Below are 10,835 nucleotides of genomic sequence, written 5' to 3'. Positions count from 1 at the left end.
AAAATGAATGGAAAAAGCCCACAGTGAATACAAGAAAATGTGCTTTTCCTGCCTTTCAGAGAGGTATTAGTGTCTACTTCATATTTTAAAGAATTTCTGTGCTGGTGAAAGCTGTGTCTGTCCGTCCATCCTTGCTGAGCCAGAGTGCTCTCATTCCGTGCAGACACTTTGCTCCATGAAGTGCAGCCCAGACTGAGGCACCACCATCATCAGGAGCAAAACACAGACTTGTCATGTCCAATCCTGACAGCAGAATGGAAATGCTCGGAAAAGATGATTATCTATTGAAATATATATAGTCCAGAGGGCAAATGTTCATCCAACATATTGACAGCAAACACACAGCATCTTTCACAAGCGCTGTCTTTGCAGTTCCCTCCGTGGCTCTGGATGCCTCAGCATATGCACAGGGCATTATTTCTCCTATCAGCCCAAATCCTGACACTGTCAAGTGCCATTGCTCTGCAGACTTTGCAGATGAAGACATCTCACAGTGGGTGACAGCAGTGCCTGGGATTTGTGTTCTGCACGACACTCCGCTAAACCTAAAGTTCAAATGAAATTTGTTTTGTTGTTTTTTCTTTTTTTCTTTTCTTTTTTCCTAAAGCATTTCCATTAGCAAGATGGTGCTCTTTTAGTTCTTTTCCTAAGACAGCCTGGAAAGTTTTTGAATTAACTTTTCCATGCAGAAGCCCGAAGCCCAGATGAAACAACACTGCACAGTAGTGGCTTTTTCTTTTGCTGCAGCCACATGTAACTGTGGCAGAAAATGATTAAAACAAAGTGAGGCTGTCTGACTTTAAAGTGGGTTTAATTTCTTTATGAGCTTTTTCTAGCATTTGATTCATAATTATTTTATTTCGTGCTCTCATCTTATGGGAACCTGTCAAAAAGCTTTTGAAATCTTAATAAGTAGGTTCACAGGGTCTTCTTTGGCCACAGCTTTCCTAACCTTTTCAAAGAAGACAGAAAGCCTTTAAATTAAGCTGATCTGCAGGCAGCTAATTTTTGTAGTTCCAGAAAATAACTGTCTTCTGTAGTTTGGGCTATTCTTTCAAATATAAACATTTTAAAAAATAAAAATGGAACAGCTTTTAATGCAATCTGTGTTTACTTATACCAGTTAATAAAACCACATAACATAACTTGGTATTGTGTTAATGCTTTATGCTATATGTAAACCATATTAATTGATGTTTGACACTGCTGTAGCACTTGCTGTGCAGCCCAGAGGAAGAACAAGTCCTGATTTTGCTAACACAGTATTTACCAGAGCTGTAAAAAACCCCTTTGGAGACAGGAAAATATGAAAGGCTATTGAAGAGGTTAATTTGCTTTGGTTGGTATTGAAGTGCATGAATTTGGGCTCAGGATGCCACGGGAGAGAGGAGTTTGGGAGAGCCCAGATCTGTTTTCATGGAGTTCTGGGAGCAAATCACACCTCAGTAAAGAGAGGGGAGCAAAGCTGATGTTTGTCCCCTTTAGATATCACAGAAAAAAAAATCAATACATTAACCAACAACTTTTAAATTAAAAAAAAAATCTTAAATTAACAAACCAAAACCACTACAGACCTTAAAGGTCATCTTGTTCCTACCTGCCTGCCATGGCTGGGACACCTGCCAGAAGAACAGGTTCTGACCTGGCCTGGAAGGGGGCAGCCACAGCTGCTCTGGGCACCCTGCAGCAGGGAGGAATTCCTCCCCATATCCATCCCAAACCCACCCTCCCAGGGAGGAATTCCTCCCCATATCCATCCCAAACCCACTCTCACAGGGAGGAATTCCTCCCACCCCATATCCATCCCAAACCCACCCTCCCAGGGAGGAATTCCTCCCCATATCCATCCCAAACCCACTCTCACAGGGAGGAATTCCTCCCAATATCCAACCCAAATCACCACTCAGCACCAGGGAGGAATTCCTCCCCAGTATCCAACCCAAATCACCACCCTCACAGGGAGGAATTCCCCCTCTTTCTGAAGTAAAAATTATTAATAATAATAAAAAAAATCCTAAACCCAGGAGCAGCAAGATAACAATAGTCACTTCAGAACAGACCAGTATCCAAGTCACAGGAGCAGAGGGGTAGGGAAACTTTGCACACCAAACCCCTGAAGAGTGTGGAGGTCACCTAAACCAGTTTTCAAATGCCTGTTCAGTTTTGATGCCACTTCCTGCAGTGTGGATTTTGAGCCAGCAAGAGTTAAGCAGGCTTCTCTGAAGTGCAGTGTGAGCCTCATTTAAATGCACACTTGTGCTGAGCAGGGCTTGAGAGCTCCTGAAAACCTCTGGTGGCAATGATGTACCCTGACCTATTACCTTAACAATTTTCTGTGCCCCACCATGCAATTCATGTGTGGAACCACTGGCAACAATTACAGGAGCACTGGGTGAGATATAAACCATGCGGTGTGACAGCTAAATGGCAGTTTTATTTGTTTATCTTGAAGAGTCCTTATTTAAAAGCCTCTCTGCACTTGTAACACTCAGCATCCACTGGGATCTGTGCTGTGACTGGGATCTTCAGCTGGCCAGGGGCTGCCTGGCACGTTGGACTTGTTTCAGTTCTTAGAACAAAAGGATAATGCCCTTTTAAAGTAGAATAATTCTCTGTAAGGACACCAGAACGTCCCATGGATAGTTCTGGTGGGCAGCTTCCCACCAAACATTTATTGGTGCACCTGAACACACAATCACAAACATCTGGCTGCACTGTTCATTGACTGCTGCTCAGCATTCTCCTGCCAGCCCATCTAAAGGGTTTAAGAAAAGGAATTGCCCAAAGCCATGCTGCCTTATACACCTTCTATTGACTGACTTCAACAACATTTAAGCAAGATCTGTGTTCTACCACCTAGACCTCAGGACAGCCAGCAGGGCAGGGGGAGCAATGGCTGTGGTCCAGGTGAGGGACAGCCCTTTGAAACCCTCTAATTTTAACACCACAAACAACCAAAGTGTGCCCAGGAAACCCCTGTGTGATGGCTCTGGCTGAACGGCACAGCCCTTCCACAAGTTAAACACCATCCATCTATATTTTGGGTTGCCAGAATATTCTGGGTACCTTGAGCAAGCACAGATCCCTGTTTGTGCCACAGAGCAGCATTATCCCAGAGATAAGCACACCTAGAAATCTCCAGCTATTCACTGTTATGTGTAAAGTACTGGTGGTTTTCCTCCCCTTTTGTCAAGGGCTCTGCAGTGTCAGCAGATAAGGATTTGGCATCTCCAGAGATAAGACACAGATCTTCTCTAATTCTGCTCAGCTCTGTGCTATATGGTGAGGAGTAAATGAATTTTGCAGCTCCAGATCAGAGACCAGGCGAGTGGCAGCAAGACAACCACAGAATTTTTACATCAAGGCATTCTTGTCTTTAAATATGCACTCCATGAAAAATACAAGTGCTGCCTTCAGAGCAGGGATCCATGCTTGCCCAGATGTCCTTATCTGCATCAGGACATGTGAGTGTCCCCAAACCCTCCTGTTGGATATTTACTGTGTGTTCATGGCCAGGGCAGGGCAGGGAGGAGGCAGCCCATGGGCAAGCTCTGATTAATCTGCATTAAACACAGGATGCAGCTTGGACTTGTGCAGGCACACCGGTGAGCATCAACCAGCCTGTTTCTGTGTCTAGGGTGAATGTTCAAGCTGAACAAATCTCATCCTATTGGCAATATCCCTTCTTGAAGTAACCTTCCATAGGGAAAAAAAAGTCCTTTGCTGTTTTAGATCTCGTGGTGCCTTCCTGGGCCATAACAGAAAGCAAGAAAAAGAAATGCAGCCAGTAGATGAGGAAGTAATAGTCAGAGAAATGCCCAGATAAGATGGACAGACAGAGGGATTTATTTGAGCTGCTGGGCACACTCAGCTCCTGAGGGCACTGATGGAGCTCCCAGCCCTGGTACCTCCCAGACTGCAGACACAAACCTGTACCTCTCCAAAAGACACATCTGTTTTAGCTCTCAGTCATAACTTCAAGGCACACATTGCTCAAGCTCCCTTCCAGAAGATATTGGAACCTTCCATAGGGTCTTGTTTGGTTTGGTTTTTTTTTTGGGGTTTTTTTTTGTTTTTTTGTTAGTTTTTGGGTGGGTTTTTTTTTTTTTTGTTTGGTTGGTTTTTTTGGTTTTTTTTTTTTTTTTTTTGAAAGAGGAGACAATTTTTTTGGCTGTGGGGCAATGAGAGTGGGCAAGCTAAACAAATTAATTTGAGAAACAAATTGTGCGAAGGGCAAGGGGGGGAGCTGACAGATAAGCAGCCGCGGGAAATCCATCTGGAGGGAGGACAAACGAGCACAACTTGACTCTCATGCAACCCCTGGTCTATTTATAGGGGGAGGCGTTGGGAAATGAAGTACCTTTCAACAGCACTTTAAGTCAACAACCGAAATGAATTGCCTTCACTTTGAAACAGCAGTGCTGGTGCAGGCAGCGCAGGAACAGCCAGTTTCACACTCCCAGCTCTGGCCAAACCTGGACAGAACAAGCTGGAAAAGGGGATGGAGCCTCAGCCAGGAGAGATCACGCCAGCCATGGGCTCCTGCCAGCCCCACCAGGGCACCTCAGCTCTGGGCAAACCAGGGGCTCACATGGGAACTGAATAAATCAGAATAAATCACTTGGTTCCTCTGCCTTTGCTGAGCTGATCTAATATAGCCACAGTTGCATTTCAACCCCCTTCTTCCTATTGTTTAACTTAACATTTCTTCCTATTTAACTTTTCCTATTGTTTAACTCTTCTTTTGGACTGAAGGTCAGGAAACCCATCACCTTTTTGGAGTTTTCTCCCTTTGCAGAGGTCGGTGGCATCCCTGCTCTCTGAGTGCTGCCCTGTGGGCACTCTTTCATTCACCAAGACATTTATCTCCATCCAATGTGCTAGCTAACAAGGAGAAGGGCTGCAGGGCCAGCAGCCAGGACGTGGGATCAGCCCTGACCTCCAGCCCAGGGGGTTCAGAGCTCTGAGCTCCATTTCCCACACGTGAGAGCTGAGCCCTGCTCATGCCAGCACTGCCTGCAGCCCAGCTTTACACTGTGGGGTTTTTTCTTGTATTTTTCTTATATTAGTTTTCTTATTTCTGCAGCCTGAGGAAACACTGGCTGGACACAAAATAAGATCTTTTTTCACTTGGCTGTTCACTGAGATCTCTTTTGATTTCCCCTCAGTCAGCAGTGGGAAGGAAAAGATTGTCTGCCAGCCTAAGCCTACCTCAGATCCACCAAGGAACCCTTAAAATAAACGCTGGTAAACATGGGGTGTGTATGTGCTTGTTTGTATGCTGTGTTTGTGAGAAGTTTTGAATTCTCTCCCATTGTTTGTAAATATTCTATAGAACTCATCTGTTTTTATGTATTAATTTGTATGTGTTCGTGTATTTCTGGTAGCAACCTGTTTTATGGAAACATTTTAATAAAAATCTGTGAACATGAGGAGAAGTAGAGCACAATACAGATGCACAAACACTCCCTGCATGACTCTGAGGGGAAAAAAAAAGTGTACAAGGAATTCACACATCCTCTAAACAGAGAAATGTATAAACCAGAAATGCTGCAGGGGCTGAGTGTGTAAATAAATGCAGGCTGAGCATGAACGGCGCTGCTGTCACCCAGGCTGTCCCTCACACCAGGGACAAGCCAGAGGAGTGAGTTTGCTCCAGGTGAGCCCGGGCAGGCAGGGAGGAGCAGGGGCAGCAGCCAGGGCTTTGGAGGGCAGGGCTGGGCACAGGGAGGCGACAGCCCTGCTGCTGCACCCTGGTTTCTCCCTTGGGCTGGGTTTAGTCTGGCTCTCACACTATTTCCAGGCTCTCTGGGTATCCCATGTCTAAATGTTGAAGATTGCAATGCAAGATGTTTTCCGTTACCATCTGTATGGCAGATTACCTTGTCAAGTGGGCAGTTTGCCTTTGAGTGACCACATTCACACCTCCCTCGGGAGGGGACCTCTGCTGATAACAGCTATTGAATGTCACTGCATGGCTGATAAGAACTGTAACATCCCATTGGGAGATGTGAGCCCAGAGGCAAGAGCCAAGCATTGCCACCCAGATATAATCCAGAGGATTTGAGACACCAGCACGGCTTTCTCCACGGGATTCCCCAGAGGAACAGCAGCTGCCTCTTCCTCCACTGGATCTTCAGAGGAAGAACACATCCTTCTCTGCAGAACCACCCCTGACACTGCAGGAGGGCTGAGCCACAATTCCAATGGCACTGCTGCCAACACCCTGACCCACAGGGTGCCAGGTTGGGTTCTGACTCTGGCAGTGTTGTTCTAGTAGACTGCATTGTTTATTTTATCCTTTATTTGTTTTTCCTTCCCTATTAAAGAACTGTTATTTCCTGCTCCCATATTTTCACCTGAGAGCCCCTTAATTTAAAATTATAGCAAGTTGGAGTGGTGGGGAGGGTTTACATTCTCCATTTCAGGGGAGGCTCCTGCCTTCCTCAGCAGGCACCCGGCTTTCCAAACCAAGACACTAAATTCAAGTTTGCTGAGCACTTTGAGCCCCTTGGACGAGCTGTGCTGGCTGCCAGGGGTCATTGTCCCTTTCCTGCAGGTGCATTTAACACCGTTTTTTGCTGCTGGCTGCACACACACACAGTGCTCAGTAGTGAGGCTGCCCAGCAGCTCAGAGCTGGAAAACTCCTGGGCTGCTCCGCTGTTCCTGGGGCACAGAAAGGCTTTGGCACCTTCCACGGCACCCTTGGGCGTGCTCCAGGCTGCCCCAGCAGGGCTGTGCCTGCTCCCTGTCCATCCCTGCCCCTCCTGGGAGCCCTGTCCATCCCTGGGAGCACAAGCAGGGACCTTTTCCCTGTTCCTGGCCAGCAGGGTGATGTGGAAGTCCCACATTGCCCCAGGCACGGCCCCCCTGCCAGAGGGGAGATTCCTGCTCTGCTTTCCACATCTCCCCCTGCACCTGGAGCTGGAAACGCTCCCAGGGAAGGGGGGCAGTGACCCTGAGGTTCACAGTGAGGAGTGTTTTGGAACACAGTGGCAAATTTTGTGACGAAATGCCAGAGCTGTTTACACTTCAGAAAATGTTTTGGACACGGTTCCACATCCAAGGTTAACAATAATGTTTTGGGTGCAGGAGTCGTGGAATTAGTGAAAAGTTGGCTCAGAAGTTAATGATGAAGGATGGGGAAACAAAGAAAATAAGTGATATGAGATGAATTATGGCAGGAGGGACTGTAAACTGACCAGAAACTGTTGCACGAAGACAGAGAAGATTGCAATCACACCAAGGCTAAGAGATAAATACAAGTCCTTCAGCATGCCTGTTTCACATCCATCTGTGTGTGCCATGAAACGCTGGAGTGAAAAAGAAAAGGGAAGGCCAAGGCTTTGGTCAGTATAAGTATGTATCTGTTTGAAAAAAAATCTATTTGAACTTCTGCCCAGAGCTTAGAATGAAACCATCTGCACCATTTACAAGCTTCATGCAGTTAGGTAATATTTGGGTTTGTTTTTCAGTTCCTGCGTGATAACCAGAGGTAATACATGAAGTGCTCCACATCCCCTTGTGCCACAGCCCATGCCACAGGTGGGACAGCCACAATACCCAGAGTGTGCCCACACAATTTCTGAAAGCTTCACCCCAAACACGGGAACACCAAACCACTCCAGAAAGCTTCAGGCATTTGCCCACACACAGTAACACCATTCCAAATTCGGAAAACTTCACCCTAAACCCAGTAACACTCTTCAGAAGGCTTCAGTCATGTGCATGTGCAAAATAACACCAAACCTCTCCAGAAAGCTTCACCCAAACACAGGAACACCAAACCTCTTCAGAACACAATAACATCTTACCTCTTCAGAAAGCTTCAGTTGTGTGCACATGCAAAATAACACCAAGCCTCTCCAGAGGGCTTCACCCAAACCCAGTAACGCCAAACCTCCTCAGAAAGCTTCAGCCCAAGCACAGTGACACCAAACCTCCTCAGAAAGCTTCAGGCACCTGCCCACACAGAGTAACACCATTCCAACTTCAGAAAACTCCACCCTAAACCTAGTAATACCATATATCTTCAAAATACAATAACGGAATAACACCTTACCTCTTCAGAAGGCTTCAGTTGTGTGCTCATGCAGAGTAACACCTTCCCGCTCCAGCAGGCTGCAGCATCTGCCCTCGCTGTCCCTCAGGCCAGGCTTCTGTGCCCTGCTGCTCGTTACTGTCAATGCTGCTCACCTGTGCTGCACAGCTGGGGCCAATTGGGGGTGATTGGGCACAGCTGGGGCCAATTGGGGGTGATTGGGCACAGCCCCACCCCAGTCACCACTGACTGGGAGCACCTGTGCTCTCGCTGCTGGCGCTGGGGAGCAGGCCTGGAGGAGAGCAGGGATTGCCCATCAGTGCTTGAGCAGTGCCCACACACCTTTGTTCCCAGGTGTACATGGTACCAGCTAAGCTGAGGGGCTTTGCCTCCACTGAAACCCCCCAGCTATGAACAGTTACACAAATTCTCACATCAGGTCACTTGGGGCCCTCTCACCATATCTCAGGTCCCATCATCAAAATAACACAAGGTTTGTGAAAAACTGTTTTAAGAAACATTAGCTTTAAAGGGTAGAATAGGTAGATGATTAAAAACCACTCCACCCCCCACCAATCCACTTTAAACAATAACTAAAATGCTTTTGGGAAAAAGAAAAGCAGCTGAGAATGTAAAAAACTTTGTTTCTTTGTTTGCCATCATAGAGTATGTCATTTTGTTAAAGGAGTCCAATCTCTGCAGGCCAAGGCACAAGTTCTGTGGTCTGTAAGTGCATGGGGACATTCCTGAGGCTGCTGGAGCCCCAAACACCAATCATGAAGGCATGAAATGGTTAAAACAGTGACAGCCAGCAGTGCTCTCCTGCGTGATGCTCAGAGCAGATGAATGAAGCCACCACTGCCCGTTGCTGAGTCAAAAGCAGGAGTTTCTGTGCAGTACAAAGCCCTGCAAAGATGTTTGGTTTTGGTTCTTTTGGAAGGTGTCTGTGGAAGGGCAGGATATCTGAGACACAGGGAATGTCCCTTTCCAAGCCTACATCCTGTTCTTCTCAGGTTTGTCTTTTTCTCTGCCCCAGAAGCATCCTCACAGCACACAGTCACCTTCCAGCTCTCACTCAGGAGGGAAAAGTGCCCACAGCGCGTGTCCCTTACAGCAGGGTTAATCAGGAGTTACTCCATGGTGTAAATCCCATCCAGGTGAGGCCAGAGGGATCTCAGGGTAGCAGAGAATGCCACAAGAGCAGCTTTCATCCAGGGACTCCTGGTGGCCCCTGCCCCGTGGGTTTCCAGGGATCAAAGCCCATGTGGAGTCAGGCAGTGAAATAAAGCAGCAGCCTTTCCAGGCTGTGTCTCAGCATGGTAATTCTACTGCAGCATTACTCCAAGGTCCTCTGAGTAGCTGCATTTAATAATGCTTTCCAGCAAGGTTCCATTTATAAACACTTCATTATTAATAAAGCATGGCAATTTGTAGCATGCATAAGAATTATTTATATTCATGTGCTAAGCAAGCCCATAGATTTAATAATATTGACGTCTTGTAGCAGGCGTTGTAACAGCTTGTCACAGCATCATCTGTTCAGCATTTCTTACTAATGCCTTTCATACCAGGCCCCAGAATCATTTGTTAAAGGATGCAGCTGCATCTATTAAGCCTTTCATAAATATGAATAGCACATTTTCTAACATGGCACCATATATTAAATTATTACTGGATATTCTAACTGGAAACAGAATTTCTCCTTCTCACTTTTCCCCTTTCCTTGTGTCCTTTTTTCCTTTCCTTTTCTCTCCCTGTTCCTGGTGAAACACCTTTGAGTGCTGCTGTGCACAGTGCTGTGCACCCTGGGCAAAATGCACAGGTTGTGCTCTGCACAGTTCACTTTTCCACTTTATTCCTACTCAGGCAATGCCTCTTTTGGGGTTTTCCCCTCTCCTCTCCTTCTTCTGCCAAGTAAGGTAAAATTGTAGTGCACCGAAATGTTACTAGAGATTAAATTCTTAATTGTGAATTTCCTTGCTTTTCTAAGTTTGCCTCAGATCCTTAACATTTTAAATGCCTTTTTTAAAATGGGAATTTCCATGCTATTTTAACTCATTAGTCATGGGCTATCATTTTTCGATGTAATTACTGTAATTTCACCAAGTGACATAATTACAGTAAATACTTTGAGTAATTACTATTCATATGGAAAAAGATATCTGGAGGTGTAATAATGTCATATAATAAAACATTTATGATGTGTGAAGACAAATTATGATGACATATTTACATCACATAGTGGCGTGACAACGTTCCATACTTGCCTTGCGTGAGGATAACGACACAAAAATAAGTTTCAGTGATGTCATCTCCTGGTAACATTACAAAGAGTTGCTCAGCATCGAGGCACAGCAAATTCAATAGCTTTTGGAAGGTGAATAACGTTCCCCCAATGCCATTAAGGCCAGCTGAAGGCTGAAAGAAGGATTTATGCCTCCCTTAACGTGGTCACAGTGGGGTGTGGGAGGAAAAGATTTTCAGCAGGTGGAAGAATCAGGAAAGAGGAGTCTGAATTCCTGACCCGCCTGAGCTGTTCCTGACAGAAGAGGCAGGATTTGCTTGGTTTTATAGCCCCCATCTCTGAGCCTGGGTCTGCACCTGCCTGCTGGAAACGATTCCTGCCTGGGGCAGCAGCTGAAGACCTGAGCTGCTCCAACCAACAGGCAGTTGGGGCTTATCCACCTGTGTGCCGGAAATCAGCCAAACTGTTACCTTTAAATCACCGTGAATTCGCTGCAAAATGATGCTCACCCTGCCCCTGACCTCCCTGAGACCTGAGCACAGCAAACT

Source organism: Geospiza fortis, unplaced genomic scaffold (assembly GCF_000277835.1).
Source record: "Geospiza fortis unplaced genomic scaffold, GeoFor_1.0 scaffold292, whole genome shotgun sequence".
Taxonomy (NCBI): Eukaryota; Metazoa; Chordata; class Aves; order Passeriformes; family Thraupidae; genus Geospiza; species Geospiza fortis.
This window is presented reverse-complemented; position numbering follows the sequence as displayed.